The 6,469-nt window shown below is 32.1% G+C and overlaps 1 pseudogene; it reads left to right on the forward strand.

The window, feature by feature from the left end:
* Positions 1-451: 451 nt before the first annotated feature.
* LOC107142547 lies at positions 452-1,036 on the forward strand (annotated as a pseudogene).
* The last annotated feature ends 5,433 nt before the right edge of the window (positions 1,037-6,469 follow it).

Raw genomic sequence — 6,469 nt, forward strand, 5'->3', positions numbered from 1 at the left:
GAATTTTTCCAAACATATATCAGTTTGAATACATGTTCTATATATCATGTGATTATAAGTATTTAACTATAGTAAAAGGCATATACAATACCGGTTCTAAAAAAAGGACCCAGACTCATGAGTTAATTTGTTTTGTTTTGGAAAATATTACTGAGAAAGAGAAATAATTGAAAACATTAGAAAATTCATAGGTTACATACTCCATAAAATATTGATAAATTTTCATTACACTTATTAAACTTATATTTTCATTGAACTTATTAAACTTCTGAAAGTGAATGTTCTAATAGTTGGGCTGCTAAAGAGATGGTGTGTAGTCATCAATATGCATAGCTGCTTGAACAAGTAATTGGTCTAGTTCTTCAAGAAAATTTAACATTTTGATTGTCCAAACATGGTAATATTACATCACAAAATTTCTAACAAGAACAGAGACATGTGTGTCATGTGGGCCTCACTTGCCTCTTTAGCTTTTGCCATCTTTCTCTGTCAGGGCTGAGGCAGCCACCTTGCTCTTCCGGTGAGCTGGTGTTGGAGGACCCTCCCTGCTTCAGATTTACTGACAGCATCAATCAAGAAAAGAGAGCCAAACTTCAGGTTCAGGTTTGAATATGGGGCAAGGGCATAGCTCACAGAAAGAAGAAGGTGGTACATAGAACAGCTACATCTGATTACAAAAAGCTTTAGCGTTCTCTTAAAAAAAATGGCTGTGAATAATATAGCTGGTATTGAAGAGGTGAACATGATCAAAGATGATGAGACACTTATTCATTTCAAAATCCAAGCTTCCCTGTCTGCTAATACCTTTGCAAGTACTGGTCATGCAGAAGCCGAACCAATCACACAAATGTTTTTGTAATATTAAGTCAGTTTGGTGCTGACAGCTTAACAAGCCTTAGAAAGATAGCTTAATGGTTCCCACAGCAAGTGTTGGACAGTAAAGCACCAAAACCAGATGACATTGATGAAGAGGATGACAATGCCCCAGGTCTCATAAAAAATGAGAATTTTCTTTGATGAAGCATCAAAGAATTAAGCTAAATTATTTTATTTATTTATTTATTTATTTATTTATTTTAGTATTTTGAATCTGGCATGGACTAGATTAAAGGAATCAGCTATGTGGTTCCAAAGTAGTACAGACACAGAGAACATAACCTGTTACTAGCTCAGTAATATAGATATTTAGTATGCTAATAACACTGTTTGTTCAACATTTTTCGGTCATTTTATTTTTCATTTTGCACTCCTTCCCAGGATCTATTCTTTTGGTCATATATAAACTATTGATGCAGTTTTTAAAAAAAGAACAGAGACATAAAGCATAAAGTAGAAAGGACTGCTACAACTGTATTGGGGACTACTATTCCCACAATAAATTTATTCTGCTATGGTTAATATGCTAATATGTTGCAAATATTATTCATTTAAAAAACAAAATAGAAAATTGTACTTTAATATTTTCCAAATAATTCATTTCACTTTGTAAGAAAAGGTATACCTGCAAAACAATTTTTAAATAAGGTTTACACACTGAGACAGATTACCTCAAAAGAGATCATCAACTGTAGAGCCTTTCTTAATATTTCCATTTAATTATTAGTTAAATTGCATGTATTTGTAATTGTGAAAATCAACATTTAAATTTATTTTTAATGATTGTACTGTTAGAGAAATCATTATTTTTACTGTATAACAGAAAGCTGTGGGCTCAAAACTAACACTTAGGACTTAGGTTTGATATCTTTCTTCCTTTTTGGAGAGTACAGAGAGTTAGACAATTTAAAAAATATATCACCTACTTTGTCTATATTTCATTACTAACAATTACACACCAAACACAGAACCTCAGTTAAATACTCAGTAATAAAATGAAAAATTACTAGATTTTACTAAATTTTCCCATTTCATGTCACATGGGGAAAATAATACCTATTTAGTACTCAATTTTGTTTATTCAGACATTTAGTGTCACATGAATAAGGTTATATATGAATTTGTTAGGATTTCTGGACATTTGTTTAAAAGTAGCTAAATTCCCTTATAAATGAAGCCTCTAAGAATATATTTTGTTAATATTTAAGCTTTCTTGAAATTAAAATGTACTTTATATTCCAACTTTTGCTGCAGAAATCTATTTTTGATTTACATCTTAATTTTTAAATATCAGCAATTGGTATATTATTAAACAAGTAGTTGAGCTTTTGTGAAATACATAACGTGCTTGTGTTTTATGCAATGGTTCAAAATATGCACATATTTTACATACAAGCCTGATTTGCTTTGAAGATTTGGCTCTAAAATACTGAGATGACACTACTATAAGATGTTCAGTATATTTCTGAAAATACAGCAATGAGATCACTAAACTTTTCCAAAAAGAAAAAAATAATACATACATTACAGATTTAGAAACAACTACATTTAAATTTTCCCCACACAGAAATCTATAGGCAATGGGTTTTGCCAATTCCTATCTGACCATAACAACCTAAAACAACAACAACAAAAATAACCTACTTGTTATTAAGAAATAGGTTCCACTCTTTTCAAATTATATCAATGAAATTCAAGTTGAAGAGAAAACAGATCTACAAACTCACATATATACACATTCAAAAACGTGCATTTTGTTGTAGTAAATGGACTTTTTAATGATCCATTCAGTAAGAAAAAAATCATTTCCTAGCAGGAATTCCACTGATTTCAAAAGTGTCTGAATGTACAATAGTGGAATTACTTGGGCTCAGGTACTGCCTTTTTTATTGTTTTTAGCATCTGCCATTCTTCCATGAAAGCATGTTCACTAATTCTGTCACCTAATTAACATCTTGGCAAATTATGACAAACCACATAGCATGAGTAAGGAATCAAAGATAACATATTTTGTCCACAGAAATGACCTTATCTGTTTGCCTTCTTCTCAAGGCAGAGCCATCTCAGCCACTTATCAACTCTTCTCTGAATATTAGACTAAAGTCCAGTTGCATTGCCCTGGATAATTCTGAAGAAAATCTGCATTTTATGGAAAAATAACTCACAGGAATATTTGGATATGCTAATAGAAATGGCTCTCCAAATTTGGGAATTTTCAAAGCTTAATTTTATACCTATCATGAAAGTACTCCTAAATATTCATTTTAATTCTTTGTACTTTGCTGCAGTTATATTTAAACTAGGAAGATGCATCGCAGAAGAGCAGATTCACCTGCTGCAGTAAACGTGACCAGGATTGTGTTTCAGTTAAATTTAAGCTATTACCATGACAACTGTCTTTCTCACACAAAATAATGAATAACCTTACCAAATAAATTTATGAAACATTACTGTGATTTGGGTTGAGAAGTTTAGTTCCAATGCATTTTATAATTTATAACAAATCCTAAAAATGTGGCAAAATTTGTTAAAGCCTATAAATAACATCTCTACTTTTGAAAGCTTAAATTTAGTTATTCAAATTGATTAAAAAGCTCAAATTTATTATTGAAAAATATATCTCAAATGTGAAATAACTAACTTAATGTATTATATTTATAATTATGTAAAGCAACTTTGAATGACAGTAGTTGATATGTATATATTTTATATATATAGACTCCAGACTGCTTAGACAGAAATTTCCAGCAATTTAGAACAAAATATAATCAGGAGTTTTTAAAAAATATTTTTTAGTTATTGATAGACCTTTATTTTATTTATTTGTACATGGTGCCAAGATTTGAACCCAGTGCCTCACGCCAGGCAAGTGCTCTACCAGTGAGCCACAACACCAGCCCCTAAAATCAGGAGTTTAATGCAAACTCTGACTCGAGACAACACTTCACTCTGCATGTGTACACTGCTATGCATCATTATAAACATTGTTCAGTCTACAAACTTTAATTGAATCATTTGTGTGCCAGTCATTGTGCTAAAAAGTACTAAAATACTAAGAACGTGGTGATGGAACATATTCTATACCTAAAAGAACTACAAAGCAACAGTCCAATGGTGAATTTAGTCAAGGAAATCAACTGCATTTTAATATCATTATAAAGTAATGTGGCAGATGTAATGGGAGTATAGAGAAAGAGCATATGACCTGACCTGAAAGGGGTCAGAGAGGGCTTCTCACAGAGGCATGCACTTCAACTCTCCTGATGGCTCAAATGAAGTAAAGGTGTCTGAACAGATGAAGTGGGTTTTGCTGTTGTTTGATGGTGCTGTGTGAACATGCTATAACAAGATTGATAATACAAGTTCAATTTGGCTAGAGCAGAATTTGGTGCTTTCAATGATCAAAAAATAACTGTTGGTTATTTTAATACTTTAGTAGTTTCTATATGTCCTGTGGTCTTCATTTTTACATTGAGAAATCCCTTAATATTAAATATATAAAAATATTTTTAAATCACCATCAAGTCCATCAATTGATTTTATTATTTCTGTGTATTTGTTTCCATTGTTATTTCAACATAGCTACATAAGTTTTTTATTCAATTTATTAAATTGGAATCATTAAGTGTATGTAGTTCTATGCCTGTTTTTTTATTTAATGTTACATTTTCTCATATCATTAAATATCTTCAATTCCTTTTTTTAAATTATATTTTTCATGATTACAAAATCCACCATCATCAAAACATACCAAAGTATGTTTACCCTTGGTTTTTAGCACTTAGGGACTTATAAAATTTTTCAACAACTAGAAAAAATATTAATATACACATATGACATATTCTCTGATTATATCCTTAATATAGATTTCAAGAAATGAGACTATGGGTTAAGGGATATAACCATTTTTGAAGATCTTGATGTGCATTTTCAAAGTGCTTTCCAGAATAAATACATTCAAATCAACAGCATGTAAGAAACTTCATCTCCTAAGCATCCCTTAGCATAGAATGTTTTTACATTATTAACTAGATAGTTATTTTATTTTGGTGTAAGCTTGCATTTTGAATATGCAAAATAAATATAAAGAGTTTCAGTAACATTATACATAGTAATAGTTCTTATTAAGCCACATGACAGCATGTATTCATGATTAATGTTAAAAAATTTTTCTAAATCCTGATATTTAAAAGTGCTTTTCAAAATAAGAAGGCTATAAAATTATAGGTTTTCTTGGTAGTTGAAATGTTTGAACCCTGTTTATCAAGTGACTGCCCATGGGCTCTATTAATAAGGGAATAGATAGCTCAAGTAAAAATAACTATTGGAATATCAAATTCACCTTTACTCCTTGACTTTTTTTTTTTTTTTTTTTTTGGTACTGGGAATTGAACTCAGGGGCACTCAACCACTGAGCTACATCCCCAGAACCTATTTTGAATTTTATTTAGAGACAGGGTATCAATGAGTTGCTTAGCACCTCGCCATTGCTGAGGCTGGCTTTGACTCATGATTCTCCTGTCTTAGCCTCCCGAGCTGCTGGGAATACATCCACCGAGCCTGGTCCTACTCCTTAACTTTCTAATGCACATTTTTTCATTGTTACAAATTATCACTATATAACACTGAACATCCTTTAGAATTCAAAATATTTATGTACATTTTGTGCTTCAACATAATTTAAAATGGGACAAGTTTTTTTTTTAAATTAGGTTTCTTTAAAAGACCAAAAGAAGTTGATAAAATTCTAAATCTTAAGGCTAATCCCCTTGACCAACCAGTAACCAATAATATTTCCAACTAAGTATAAACTTCCTGTAGACTTAGGTATTCTATCAACAAAATTTGATGTCAAAATTCGATGAAAGCCAGCATTTGCTGTAACTGGGAAAACCATGAAATATGTGCCTCTGGTGGCAATAGATGAAAACAATTTCTATTTGCTTTGAAGAGATCTTGAGCAGGCTGCATGACTCTGAAGTTCTGGATTAATACAGAAACAGGATATTTTGTAAGATATATATGTATGTAATTTTATTGTGTGTATAATTGAAAATTTCATAAAGCACATATACAATAATTTTTACCTCCTATTCCCAATGAGTGCCACCGTCTGGCTGGGCAAAATAACCAGGAGGTGACAAGCAACTTGAAGGCTGAATCGGGAACTGCTTTATTGTAGGGTAAACTCAGCGGGAACGGAGTGGAAACTCAAGGTAGTGGGCACCCAAGGTAGCAGGAGCCACTTTATTGCAGGACAACAGAGGTAATATATACCTAACTGATTACACACAGCTTGACTCAATTAGCATCATCTAGATACAGCAGTCAGCCAATAAGGAATCCCCACCATCTTCATGGCTCGCTGGCGTTGCTTCACAAACCACTCCTCCTGGCAAACTGCCAGGCGCCATCTTGACTTGATTTGTGGACCCAACAAATGAGAATCAAATTTAGCATCTACTGTAAACAAACCACAAAGATTCCATGGCTTAAAACAACATAAGTGTATTTCTTGTCCACCTTACATCCAACACAAGTCCTGTTTTGTCTTGCCACTTTGCCATTAGAAATACATGCCTCCAAAGTCTCA

The sequence above is a fragment of the Marmota marmota genome, unplaced genomic scaffold (genome assembly GCF_001458135.2).
Source record: "Marmota marmota marmota unplaced genomic scaffold, marMar, whole genome shotgun sequence".
In the NCBI taxonomy this organism is placed as follows: domain Eukaryota; kingdom Metazoa; phylum Chordata; class Mammalia; order Rodentia; family Sciuridae; genus Marmota; species Marmota marmota.